Below are 13319 nucleotides of genomic sequence, written 5' to 3'. Positions count from 1 at the left end.
CACACTACTACACTCCATTCTTTTTCTCATGTGACGAAAAGTACATGGATAAGCAGCCCATTTCCACTGATAACCACTGAGGGTTTCTTATGACTTTTATTGCAGACTGCCTATAGTTAGATTTTGCTTTTTTTATCCAATCCAGATATCTGGTTTTTTATTGGAATGTTTAGATTATTCACATTTAGTGATTTAATGGTATGTTTGGATTTACATTTACCATTTTGCTATTTGTTTTCTTTTGTTCTTGCTTCATTTACTTTTATTTATTTATTTATTTATTTTTTTAAATTTTACAGACAGGATCTCATTCTATAGCCTAGACTAAAGTGCAGTGATGTGATCATAGCTCACTGCAGCCTCGAACTCCTGGGCTCAAGAGACCCTCCCATCTCAGCCTCCCAAGTAACTAGGACTACAAGTAAACACCACTACACCCGACTAATTTTTATTTTTATTTTTTTTGTAGAGATGGTGTCTCATTATGTTGCCCAACCTGGACTTGAATTCCTGAGCTCACGCAATCTACCCACCTCAGCTCCCAAAGCACTAGCATTGCAAGTGTGAGCCACCGTACCCAGTCTGCTATTTGTTTTCAATATGTCTCCTATTTTTGTTTCTCTGCCCTTCTTTCACTGCTTCTGTGTTAAATACGTTTTAGTACACCATTTAAATTCTTTTTTTAAACTACTTAAAATTTTATTTTCTTTTTTTTTTTTTTTTTTAGATGGGGTTTCACCATGATGGCCAGGCTGGTCTTGAACTCCTGACCTCAGGTGATCCACTCACCTCAGCCTCCCAAAGTGCTAGGATTATAGGCGTGAGCCACCGTGCCCAGCCTAAAAATTTATTTTCTTAGTCATTGCTGTATGGATTCTAATATATATATTTTTAATTATAGGAGCCATCTCAAAATTATTTTTTCAGCTTGAAGTATAATTGACAAAGCTATATATTTAAGTACAATTTAATATTTTGATAACATTGTGCATCTTATCTAAATATAATTCAGCTTAACACTAATTTAATTCAGATAAAACATAGAAATTTTGCTTTAATAAAGCTCAATTCTCTTCCCTCTTTTTTGTATTATTATATGTATTACATTTATACATCCCATAAGCCCAAAAATGCAATGTTATGATTACTTCTCTACATAATGTGATGTCTTTTTTAAAAGTTAAGTGAAGACGCCAGGCGCGGTGGCTCATGCCTGTAATCCCAGCACTTTGGGAGGCTGAGGCAGGCAGATCACCTGAGGTTGAGAGTTCGAGATCAGCCTGATCAACATGGAGAAACCCCATCTCTACTAAAAACACAAAAAATTAGCTGAGCATGGTGGCAGTCACCTGTAATCCCAGCTACTCAGGGGGCTGAGGCAAAAGAATCACTTGAATGTAAGAGGCAGACATTGCAGTGAGCTGAGATCAAGCCATTGTACTCCAGCCTGGGCAACAGCATGAGATGTCTCAAAAAAAAAAAAAATTAGCCAGGCGTGATGGTGTGCCCCTGTAATCCCAGCGACTCAGGAGGCAGAGGTGGAAGAATTGCTTAAACCTGGGAGGGAGAGGCTGCAGTGAACCAAGATCATGCCACTGCACTCCAGCCTGGGTGACAGAGTGAGACCCCTTCTCAAAACAAACAAACAAACAAACAAATATATGTATATATATATATGTATATATGACAAGTCACAGCCAGCGGCTCGGTGTACAGGTGTGCAGAGGGAGTTTGTGGAAACCCTAGGACACAAGGATGGTGGTTCATGCCTGTAATCCCAGCACTTTGGGAGGCTGAGGCGGGCAAATCACCTGAGGCCAGGAGTTCAAGACCAGCCTGGCCAACATGGAGGAAACCTGTGTCCACTAAAACATGCAAAAATTAGCTGGGCATGGTGGCAAGCACCCGTAGTCCCAGCTACTCAGGAAGCTGAGGCAGGAGGAACACTTGAGCCCAGGAGACAGAGGCTGCAGTGAGTCGAGATCCTGTCACTGCACTCCAGCGTGGGTGACAGAGCAAGACTCTGTCTCAAAAAAAAAAAGAAACACAAAAAGAAGAATTGGTCTTACTTCTCCTGGATATCTAGAGCAATCATCGCAGACTTAATGAAAGACTGAATAAAAGAAGCAAGGCCGGATGCAGTGCATCACGCCCCAGCACTTTGGGAGGCCAAGGCGGGTGGATCATATGAGGTCGGGAGTTCAAAACCAGCCTAACTAACATGGTAAAACCCCATCTCTGCTAAAAATACAAAATTAGCCAGACCTGGTGGCACATGCCTGTAATCCCAGCTACATGGGAGGCTGAGGCAGGAGAATCACTTGAACCCGGGAGGCGGAGGTTGCAGTGAGCCAAGATTGCACCATTGCACTCCAGTCTGGGCTACAGAGTGAGACTCCATCTCAAAAACAAACAAACAAAAAACCAAGCCAAAGGTGGTAGAGCTAACAGACATCATCTTCCAGCCATGTATTAACACGAAGCCACACGTTCTCTGAATTTCTTCTTCTGTGAGATAATACACCTCTACATTGGTTAAGCCATTCTGAGATGGAGTTTCTGCACTAGAAGGTGCAGGGGCAAAGGGGAGGATTATCCTGAACATTGAACTCGATAAACTGAAGAGGAAACTACTGAAAGTTTGGGGCAGTAGATGAGGACTCCCAGCCTGTTACCGGCAAGACCAGGACGGTGCCAGCAGCAGGACGGTGTGCTAACAAGGCACTGACTTGGTGTATGACTTGAGTTAGAAGCTGCTTGTTTTGGCGCAGGTCTATCCTTTTTTTTTTTTCTTTTGTTTTTGGAGATGGAGTCTTGCTCTATTGTCCAGGCTGGAGTGCAATAGCGCAATCTTGGCTCACTGCAACCTCCACCTCCCAGCTTCAAGCAATTCTGCTGCCTCGGCCTCCTGAGTAGCTGGGACTACAGGCGCACACCGCCATGCCCAGGTAATTTTTGTATTTTTTTAGTAGAGACAGGGTTTCGCCCTGTTGGCCAGGCTGGGTCTGTGCTTTTTCTTTGCCAAAGAAGATAGGGATTGCAACTGCACCTGTGGTCCTTATCACTAATGACCTCCTCCATGCACAAGACTTTTCCTGGGCACTGAGAGGCAAAGTCCATGAATGGCTTTCTCTTTATTTCGTTTTGTACTCATAAGCCCTTGTTATCAGGTCAGGCAGATATCGTTATCCCCACTTATAAACTGGTTTTTTATTTTTTTATTTTTATTTTTTTATTTTTTTTTTATGATGGAGTTTCACTCTTGTTGCCCAGGCTGGAGTGCAATGGCGTGATATCAGCTCACCACAACCTCCGCCTCCCAGGTTCAAGAAATTCTCCTGACTCAGCCTCCCAAGTAGTTGGGATTACAGGCATGTGCCACCACGCCTGGCTAATTTTGTATTTTTAGTAGAGATGGGGTTTCTCCATGTTGGTCAAGCTGGTCTGGAACTCCCGACCTCAGGTGATCCATCCGCCTCGGCCTCTCAAAATGCTAGGATTACAGGCGTGAGCCATCGTACCTGGCCAAACTGGGTATTTTAATTAAGGACTCTAGAAATGGGAAAAACCCAGAAATGAACCTAGCTTTTCTGAGTTCAAGGCCAGCACTCTTTCAACCCCACCATGGCATTCATTTTAGGATTTAAAAATGGCATCCAATCACAGTTCTTACTTGATTATTCTAATTTTGCATATTAAGTACAGTATGAGTAAACTATCACTGAGACTTCCATGCATCTTGAGTCAACAAAATGTATGCTAAGTACCCAGGCTTGTTAGGGCATGCTTGGTTTTCTTATTTTCTCTTTTTTTTTTTTTTTAGAATGGCTCTTACTGTGTTGCCCAGGCTGGAGTACAATGGCTCAACTTTGGCTCACTGCAACCTCCACCTCCTGGATTCAAGCAGTTCTCCTGCCTCAGCCTCCCATATAGCTGGGACTGCACGCTACTGTGCCCGACAAATTTTTGTATTTTTAGTAGAGACAGGGTTTCACCATGTTGGCCAGGCTGGTCTCAAACTCCTGCTCTCAAGCGATCCACCCACCTCAGCCTCCTAAAGTGTTTTAGGCGTGAGCCACCGACTGCACCCAGCCACAGGATCACATTAATTTTAGAAGTGATCTTTTTATTACTGTTGGCAAGGAACAAGTATCTACATCTATAGTGATCGTGTGACATCTCCATTAACTTTAAGTGGAATTGAAAGTTACATTTGTTTTCTAGTGAAGCTCCTTTGGTATGAGAATAAAAACTCTGAATTGGTTTCAAGTGAAAACTCAAGTTCAATTGTACCAAGGGGAGCCAAGTCTAACCGGTTCAGCAGGATGAAAAGTGGTTTTGGTAACTTGGTTTTAGAGTGAACATGGAATGTCCTTTTGTTTTTTTACTTTTTTTTTTTAATGGAGTCTTGCTCTGTTGCCCAGGCTGGAGTGCAGTGGTGCCATCTTGGCTCACTGCAACTTCCGCCTCCCAGGTTGAAGTAATTCTCTTGCCTCAGCATCCCAAGTAGCTGGGACTACAGGCACACGTCACCACGCCAGGCTAATTTTTGTCTTTTTAGTAGAGATAGGGTTTCACCACGATGGCCAGGCTGGTCTCGAACTCTTGACCTAAGGTGATCCGCCCATCTCAGCCTCCCAAAGTGCTGGGATTACAGGCATGAGCCACTGCACCTGGCCATATTCACTTATTTATTTTTGAGACAAGGTCTCACTCTGTCCCCCAAGTTGGAATGCAGTGGCACAATCACCACTCACTGCAACCTCAGCCTCCCAGGCTCAAGCAATCGTCCCTCTTCAGCTGCCTGAGCAGCAGAGACTACAGGCACATGCCACCATGCCTGGCTGGTTTTTGTATTTTTTGTAGAGATGCAGTTTTTCGATGTTACCCAGACTGGTATCAAACTCCTGGGTTTAAGCAGTACTCCTGCCTGCACCTGCCAAAGTGCTAGGATTACAAGCTTGAGCCACCACACCCGGCCCTTAAATTTTACTTTATTTTTGTGAAAGAAATTATATTCACATGGTTCAGAAACCAAAACACAAAAGGGAATAGGCTGAGCTTGGTGGCTAATGCCTGTGATCCGAGCACTTTGGAAGGCTGAGGCAGGCGGATTACCTGAGGTTAGGAGTTTGAGACCAGTCTGGTCAACATGGTGAAATCCCCTCTTTATTAAAAATACAAAAATTAGCCGGGTGTGGGGGTGTGGGCTTGTAATTCCAACTACAGGGGAGGCTGAGGCAGGAGAATCTCTGGACCCCAGAAGGCGGAGGTGAGACTATATTGCACCACTGCACTCCAGCCTGAGTGAAGAGCAAGACTCTGTCTCAAAAAACAGAAAGGGAATAGATGGGAGGGTTTCACTTCCATCTTTAGCCATATGTATGCACCATTTATTTTTTGAGACAGCATCTCACTTCTGTCATCCAGGCTGGAGTGCAGTGGCACAATCTCAGCTCACTGCAACCTCTACCTTCTGGGTTCAAGCGATTCTTCTGCCTCAGCCCCCAGAGTAGCTGGGACTACAGGCGTGGGCCACCATGCCCAGCTAATTTTTGTATTTTTAGTAGAGACAGTGTTTCGCCACAGTGGCCAGGCTGGTCTCGAACTCCTGCCCTCAAGTGATCCATCCACCTCAGCCTCTCAAAGTGCTGGGATTATGGGTGTGAGCCACCGCACCCGGCCAGTACCACTATTTATTGAACTAACCCTTATTACAGTATTCTTGTAGGGCTGCCATAACAAATTACCACAAATTGGGTTGCTTAAAATAACATAAATTTATTTTCCCAGAGTTCTAGAGGGCAGATGTGCAAAACCAAGGTGTTAACAGGTCTGCAGTCCCTCTGATGGCTCTAGAAAAGAATCTTCCTTTGCCTTATCCAGTTCTGGTGGCTCCAGGTGTTCCTTGGCTTATTGCCCGGTCACACCGATCTCTGCCAGTATGGTCATGTGGCCTTCTTCTTTATATGTGTCTGTTTCTGTGTGTCCTGTGCTCTTCTTCCAAAGACACCCATCATTGGGTTTAGGGTCAACTCTAACTCATGTTGTGGTAGGAGTTATTAAGAAATTATTTTAGGCAGAGAAGAAAATGGATCCTTGGGAAGTTTTCGTTTTTAAAGCTGCTGCGGAAATGTTTCTTTCTTTTTTTTTTTTTTAATATATGAAAAGATATTTTATTATTATTACTTTACTACATATTAGTGAATACACCAGACGGCATTTTTTCAAATTGCAAATGAGGCACATTTCTCTTTGATTCTCCCAGGAACCTCAGCATCAACTGTCTTTTGGAGGATTCGGATTCTTACGACATCTGTGATACCGTCCATAAGGATACCAGTGGTACTTAGTAGTAAAGAACATTTTGCTAAGTTGTTCTACCATAGGTCCTTGCTCAAGGGGTTCAACTTTTTCTTCCAATCTGGTTTTCAGGATTTGATCATGTGTTTCTTCATTATTATGCACAGGATCTGGCCGCGGGATAGGTTTTGTGGTTCATATGAAATGTCCACAGAAGGTTGATAGCATACTATTGTCCTGCCATCAGAAGTCAGGGCAAGTTCTACTTTACAATTATAGTCATCTGGTAGAGGAGAATATGTAGATTTATGACAAACACAATATAAAACTCCATTTGGGATTGGAAATAAATGTTTCAAGATAGTTTTCTTTGACATCACCCATTTTACTGCAGCTACAGCCGTAGTGTTTCAAGATGCTTATCAAGTGGTATGAAAAAAGATGTTCTGAAGAAAAACTGCCTTTAAAATCTGCTTCTAGGCATACTAATTTCTACTCTTGCTTCACAGCTTCTCACCACGAGCTCACCATCTTGTTTCCGGAAATGTTTCTTATAAAGTCCTGGCTCTCAGAGCCAGGCAGGCAACCTTTGATATGCAAATGCAGGCCATTAAAAACGGTCCACCCAAACATGGCGATTCCCACCCTCTTCTTGCCCTTGCCCCCCAACATGTGCCTGGCAACATGGCCGCCCCCACATATCCTGACGGGGTGTATAGAACCTCATGGTGCCCTACATTTGCATATTAAAAGGCTAGGGTGGGAGGGCCAGCTTTTTATCCGGCTGCATGAATGACACGCCTGGTCTAACCAATTCTCTGAGCCCTATGCAAATCAGACACCGCCTCCTCCAGCCTCTATATACCTGGCTGGTTTCCGACCCACTTGGGGTCTCCTCTTTGAGCTTTGGAGACACCCACCCCCCACCCCTGCCGCTGTCTCTGAAGGAAGAAGCGGGGAGCTTCTTCCTTCTGCCTTCTCCTTTCTTGCCTATTAAGCTCTCTGCTCCTTAAAACCACTCCATTTGTGTCCCTGTCATTTTATCTAAACCGGCACGAGGACCAAGAACCCTTGTGTTCCTCCACTCATCGGAGCCATATCAATATGACCTCATCTAATCTCAAGGATCCCCAGTCCCTGGGCTGCAGATCAATACCGGTCTGTGGTCTGTTAGGAACTGGCCACACAGCAGGAGGTGAATGGTGAGGAGTGAGTATTGCCACCCGAGCTCTGCCTCCTCTCAAATCAGTGGCAGCATTAGATTCTCATCGTGAACCCTACTGTGGACTGCGCATGGGAGCGATCTAGGCTGCCCGCTCTTTATGAGGATGTAATGCCTGATGATCTGAGGTGGTACAGCTTCATCTCAAAACCACCCCCATCCATAGATATATTGTCCCATGAAACCAATCCCTGGTGTGGATAAAGTTGGGGACCATTGTCTTAACTAATCACATCCACACATATTGTATTTCCAAATAAGGTCATATTCACAGGTATGCCATGGACTAGGACTTGAACTTATCTTTTCGGGGGCCACAATTCAACACATCACACCTATGGATGGACTTGTAGCTGTTTTCAATTATTTGCTATTGTTGCATAGGTACACACGTGGCAGTGTGGTTTGCTGCTTCCATCACTCCCGTCACCTACATCTGGCATTTCTCCCCATGTTATCCCTCCCCGGCCTCCCTCCTCCCACCGCTGTCCCTCCCTTGGCTCCCCACAACAGACCTCAGTGTATATTGGGTGATGCCCCCCTCCCTGTGTCCATGTGTTCTCATTGTTCATCACCCACCTGTGAGTGAGAACATGCAGTGTTTGATTTTCTCTTCTTGTGTCAGTTTGCTGAGAATGATGGTTTCGAGATTCATCCATGTCTCTACAAAGGACACAAACACATCATTTTTTATGGCTGCATAGTGTTCCACGGTATATATGTGCCACATTTTCCTTGTCCAGTCTATTGTCCATGGGCAGTTGGGTTGGTTCCAGGTCTTTGCTATTGTAAACAGTGCCACTATGAACATATGTGTGCATGTGTCTTTATAAAGGAATGATTTGTAATCCTTTGGGTATATACCCAGTAATGGGATTGCTGGGTCAAATGGAATTTCTATTTCTAGATCCTTGAGGAATCGCCACACTGTCTTCCACAATGGTTGAACTAGTTTACACTCCCACCAACGGTGTAAAAGTGTTCCTATTTCTCCACATCCTCTCCAGCATCTGTCGTCTCCAGATTTTTTAGCGATCACCATTCTAACTGGTGTGAGGTGGTTTTGATTTGCATTTCTCTAATAATCTGTGATGATGAGCATTTTTTCATATGTTTGTTGGCCTCATGTATGTCTTCTTTTGAAAAGTGTCTGTTCATATCCTTCGCCCACTTTTGGATGGGTTTGTTTGTTTTTTCTTCTAAATCTGTTTTAGTTCTTTGTAAATTCTGGATATTGGCCCTTTGTCAGATAGGTAGATTGCAAAAATTTTTTCCCATTCTTTTGGTTGCCAGTTCATTCTAATGATTGTTTCTTTGCTTTACAGAGTTTAATTAGGTCACATTTGTCTATTTTGGCTTTTGTTGCCAATGCTTTTGGTGTTTTAGTCATGAAGTCCTTGCCTATGGCTATGTCCTGAATGGTTTTGCCTAGGTTTTCTTCTAGAGTTTTTATGGTGTTAGGTCTTATGTTTAAGTCTTTAATCCTTCTAGAGTTAATTTTAGTGTAAGGTGTCAGTTAGGGGTCCAGTTTCTGCTTTCTGCACACTGCTAGCCAGTTTTCCCAACACCATTTATTAAACAGGGAATCCTTTCCCCATTGTTTGTTTTTGTCAGGTTTGTCAAAGATCAGATGGTTGTAGAGGTGTGGCATTGCCTCCAGGGCCTCTGTTCTGTTCCATTGGTCTATATCTCTGTTTTGGTACTACAGCTAGTGCTCGACTTACGACCACGGTCGGGACCGCGGACCGGTCGTAACACAGTTTGGTCGTAAGTTGAGTAGGCTATATGTACAGTTGAAATGGTGCACGTGGAGATGGTAGTGCTGCTGGAAGCTGGTCCACATTGTCGAATGCCCAGCTGGGCAACATTTGCGCTGCCAGACGTGGAGCAGTCATGGCTAGCGATTGTGGTCGTAAAGTCGAAAGGTCATAAGTTGCATAGGTGGTAAGTCGATTAATACCTGTAGTACCATGCTGTTTTGATTACTGTAGCCTTATAGTTTGAAATTAGGTAGTGTGATGTCTCTGGCTTTATTCTTTTGGTTTAGGATTGTCTTGGCTATGCAGGCTTTCTTTTGGTTCTATATGAAGTTTGAGGTGGTTTTTTCCAGTTCTATGAAGAAGGTCATTGGTAGCTTGATAGGGATAGCGTTGAATCTATAAATTACTTTGGGCAGTATGGCCATTTTCACGATATCGATTATTACTAACAATAAGCATGGAATGTTTTTCCATCTGTTTGTGTCCTCTCTTATTTCACTGAGCAGTGGTTTGTAGTTCTCCTTGAAGAGGTCCTTTACATCCTTTATTAGTTGTATTTCTAGGTATTGTATTCTCTTTGTAGCAATTGCGAATGGGAGTTTGCTCATGATTTGGCTCTCTGTCTGTTATTGGTGTATAGAAATGCTTGTGATTTCTGCACATTGATTTTGTATCCTGAGACTTTGCTGAAGTTGCTTATCAATTTAAGGAGATTTTGGGCTAAGACGATAGAGTCTTCTAAATATACAATCATGTCGTCTGCAAACAGAGACAAGTTGACTTCCTCTTTTCCTAATTGAATACCCTTTATTATTTTTCTTGCCTGATTGTTCTGGCTAGAACTTCCAGTACTATATTGAATAGAAGTGGTGAGAGAGGGCATCCTTGTTCAGTGCCAGATTTCAAAGGGAATGCTTCCAGTTTTTGCCCATTCAGTATGATTCTGGCTATAGGTTTGTCATAAATAGCTTTTATTCTTTTGAGATATGTTCTTTCAATACCTAGTTTATTGAGAGTTTTTAGCATAAAGTGCTGTTGAATTTTTTCGAAGGCCTTCTCTGCATCTATTGAGATAATCATGTGGTTTTTGTCTTTGGTTCTGTTTATGTGGTGGATTACGTTTATAGACTTGCATATGTTGAACCAGCCTTGCATCTTTCCAGGCAAAGTCTTGCTGTGTCGCCCAGGCTGGAGTGTAGTGGCACAGTCGTGGCTCACTGCAACCTCCACCTCCCAAATTCAAGCGATTCTTGTGCCTCAGCCTCCTGAGTAGCTGGGATTACAGGCACGCACCACTCTGCCCGGCTAATTTTTGTATTCTTAGTAGAGATGGGGTTTCACCATGTTGGCCAGGCTAGTCTCAAACTCTTGACCTCATGATCCATTTGCCTTGGCCTCCCAAAGTGCTGGGATTACAGGCGTGAGCAACCACGCCAATCCCCAGATGTATATCTTCTATGGACATGTGTATATGTTGTTATGGACTTGTGGAATGCTTCTGAGATACAAATTGCCAAAAGTGTATATGCTGACTCTGGTTTTTGCCAAATTGTGTTTGAAAATGGTTGTGCTTACAGCCTGGCTAACATGACAAAACCCTGTCTCTACTAAAAATACAAAAATTAGCAGGGCATGGTGGTACATGCTTGTAATCTCTGCTACTCGGGAGGCTGAGGCAGGAGAATCGCTTGAACTCAGGAAGCGGAGGTTGCAGTGAGCCCAGATCAGGCCAGTGCACTCCAGCCTGGGAGACAGAGCAAGAGCCTGTCTCAAAAAATATAGTAATGAAATAAATTTAGAAAACAAAATGGCTATGCTTAATTCCATTCCTACTCTGTTTATTTCCCTACAGCCTCACCAAACCGTAATACCGGTCTCTTTTCTTACCAATGTGAGCAGTGAAAAACAAGACTTCATTTTAAATTTCTACTTACTTGATTATTCATACTAATGAGTACATGTTCATATGTTTATTGATTTTGTGTAAGTCTGTGAAATGCTAGCTGTTTCTTATTCCCTGTTGGGTTGTTGGTCTATATTTTATTTAATCTATTTTAGACATTTCAAGGGCTTTTTGTAAGGTCATGATCTTTTTATTGTTCTTATTCTTTTATTGAAAGGAACTTGATCTTTTATATAATCCTAAAGCAACAGACTATGTGAAATTATATATGTACAGTGTAAGGCTATTAGCTATATGAGTATGGGAAGTGTTTAATAAGATTATGATACTTGTGATGGGTACAATTTATGAACGGGGGGAGGGTGTAAACAGTTACATCAGAAACAAGATATGACTGAAAGTATGTTGGTGAGTGAGACCTTATATGAATCTGTGAAAGAGTTTTTAAAAAATCCCATTCCTGGCCAGGCACAGTGGCTCATGCCTGTAATCCCAGCACTTTGGGAGGGCAAGGCGGGCGGATCACTTGAGGCCAGGAGTTCAAGACCAGCCTGACCAACATGATGAAACCTTGTCTCTACTAAAAATACAAAAATTTGTCGGGCACAGTAGCGTGCAGTCCCAGCTATATGGGAGGCTGAGGCAGGAGAATCACTTGAACCCAGGAGATGGAGGTTGCAGTGAGCTGAGAGTGTGCCACTGCACCCCAGCCTGGGTGACAAAGCAAGACCTTGTCTCAAAAAAAAAAAAAAAAAATCCCTCTCCTTCATTTTATTGTATTTATTATTTATTTATTCATTTTTTTTGAGATGGAGTCTCGCCCTGTCACCCAGGCTGGAATGCAGTGGTGTGATCTCAGCTCATTGCAATCTCTGCCTCCCAGGTTCAAGTGATTCTCCTGCCTCAGCCTCCCAAGTAGCTGGGACTACAGGCATGCACCGCCATGCCCATATAATTTCTGTACTTTTTTTAATTAGAGATGGTGTACCAGGTTAGCCAGGCTGGTCTTGAACTCCTGACTTCAAAGAATCCGCTCGCCTAGGCCTCCCAAAGTGCCGGGATTAGAGGCATGACTTACCGCACCCAGCCTTTTTCCTTCATTTTAAATGAGGACCTCCAGTTAAGATATCAAACTGGTGGTAAATATTCACCAGACTGCCTGCCCATCCTGACTTTCTTTTTTCAACACAGAGACATTTAGTTTGTAATTAGAAATAGTGAGGGGGGCAGCCGGGTGCGGTAGCTCACATCTGTAATCCCAGCCCTATGGGAGGCTGAGGCAGGCGGATCATTTGAGGTCATGAGTTTGAGACCAGCCTGGCCAACATGGTGAAACCCCATCTCTACTAAAAATAGTGGTGGCAGGCACCTGTCACCCCAGGTGCTCCAGAGGCTGAGACAGGAGAATCTCTTGAACCTTGGAGGCAGAAGTTGCAGTGAGTCAAGATAGTGCCACTGCACTCCAGCCTGGGCAACATAGCAAGACTCTGTCTCAAAAATAAAAATAAAAAAATAAAAAATATATAAATTATTTTTATATTTAAAAATAAAAAAATAATTCCACTTCTGAGTATACACCTACAAGGAATAAACATAGGACATGAGGCTGGGCACAGTGACTCACGCCTGTAATCCCAGCATTTTGGGAGGCCGAGGCGGGTGGATCACCTGAGGTCAGGAGTTTGAGACCAGCCTGGCCAACATGGTGAAACCGCATCTCTACTAAAAATACAAAAATTAGCCGAGCTTGATGGTAGGTGCCTGCACTCCCAGCTACTCAGGAGGCCGAGGCAGGAGAATTGCTTGAACCTGGGAGGCAGAGGTTGCAGTGAGAAAGTGAGCTGAGATGATGCCATTGTACTGCAGCCTGGGGGACAAGAGGGAGACTTCATCTCAAAAAAAAAAAATGAAAGTAGGACATGAGTAGATATGTGTACCTGTGTTTACAGCAGCAATATTCACAAAAACTAAAAGGTAGAAGCAACCCAAGTTTCCATTGTCCAATTAATGGATAAATAAAATGTGGAATATCTATTCAACAGACTATTATTTATTCTTAAAATGGAAGGAAATTGTGACACATGCTACAGCGTAGATAGACTTTGAAGACCTTATGCTAAGCAATACGTGC

The 13319-nt window shown here is 43.3% G+C and overlaps 1 pseudogene across 1 annotated transcript; it reads right to left on the bottom strand.

The window, feature by feature from the left end:
• Positions 1 to 6160: 6160 nt before the first annotated feature.
• Positions 6161 to 6710, bottom strand: LOC108295117 (annotated as a pseudogene). Its single transcript, XR_001821285.2, has one exon. The product of XR_001821285.2 is annotated as a 39S ribosomal protein L42, mitochondrial-like (transcript).
• Between the last annotated feature and the right edge of the window lie 6609 nt (positions 6711 to 13319).

The sequence above is a fragment of the Cebus imitator genome, unplaced genomic scaffold, assembly GCF_001604975.1.
Source record: "Cebus imitator isolate Cc_AM_T3 unplaced genomic scaffold, Cebus_imitator-1.0 Scaffold621, whole genome shotgun sequence".
NCBI lineage: Eukaryota > Metazoa > Chordata > Mammalia > Primates > Cebidae > Cebus > Cebus imitator.
This window is presented reverse-complemented; position numbering and strand designations above follow the sequence as displayed.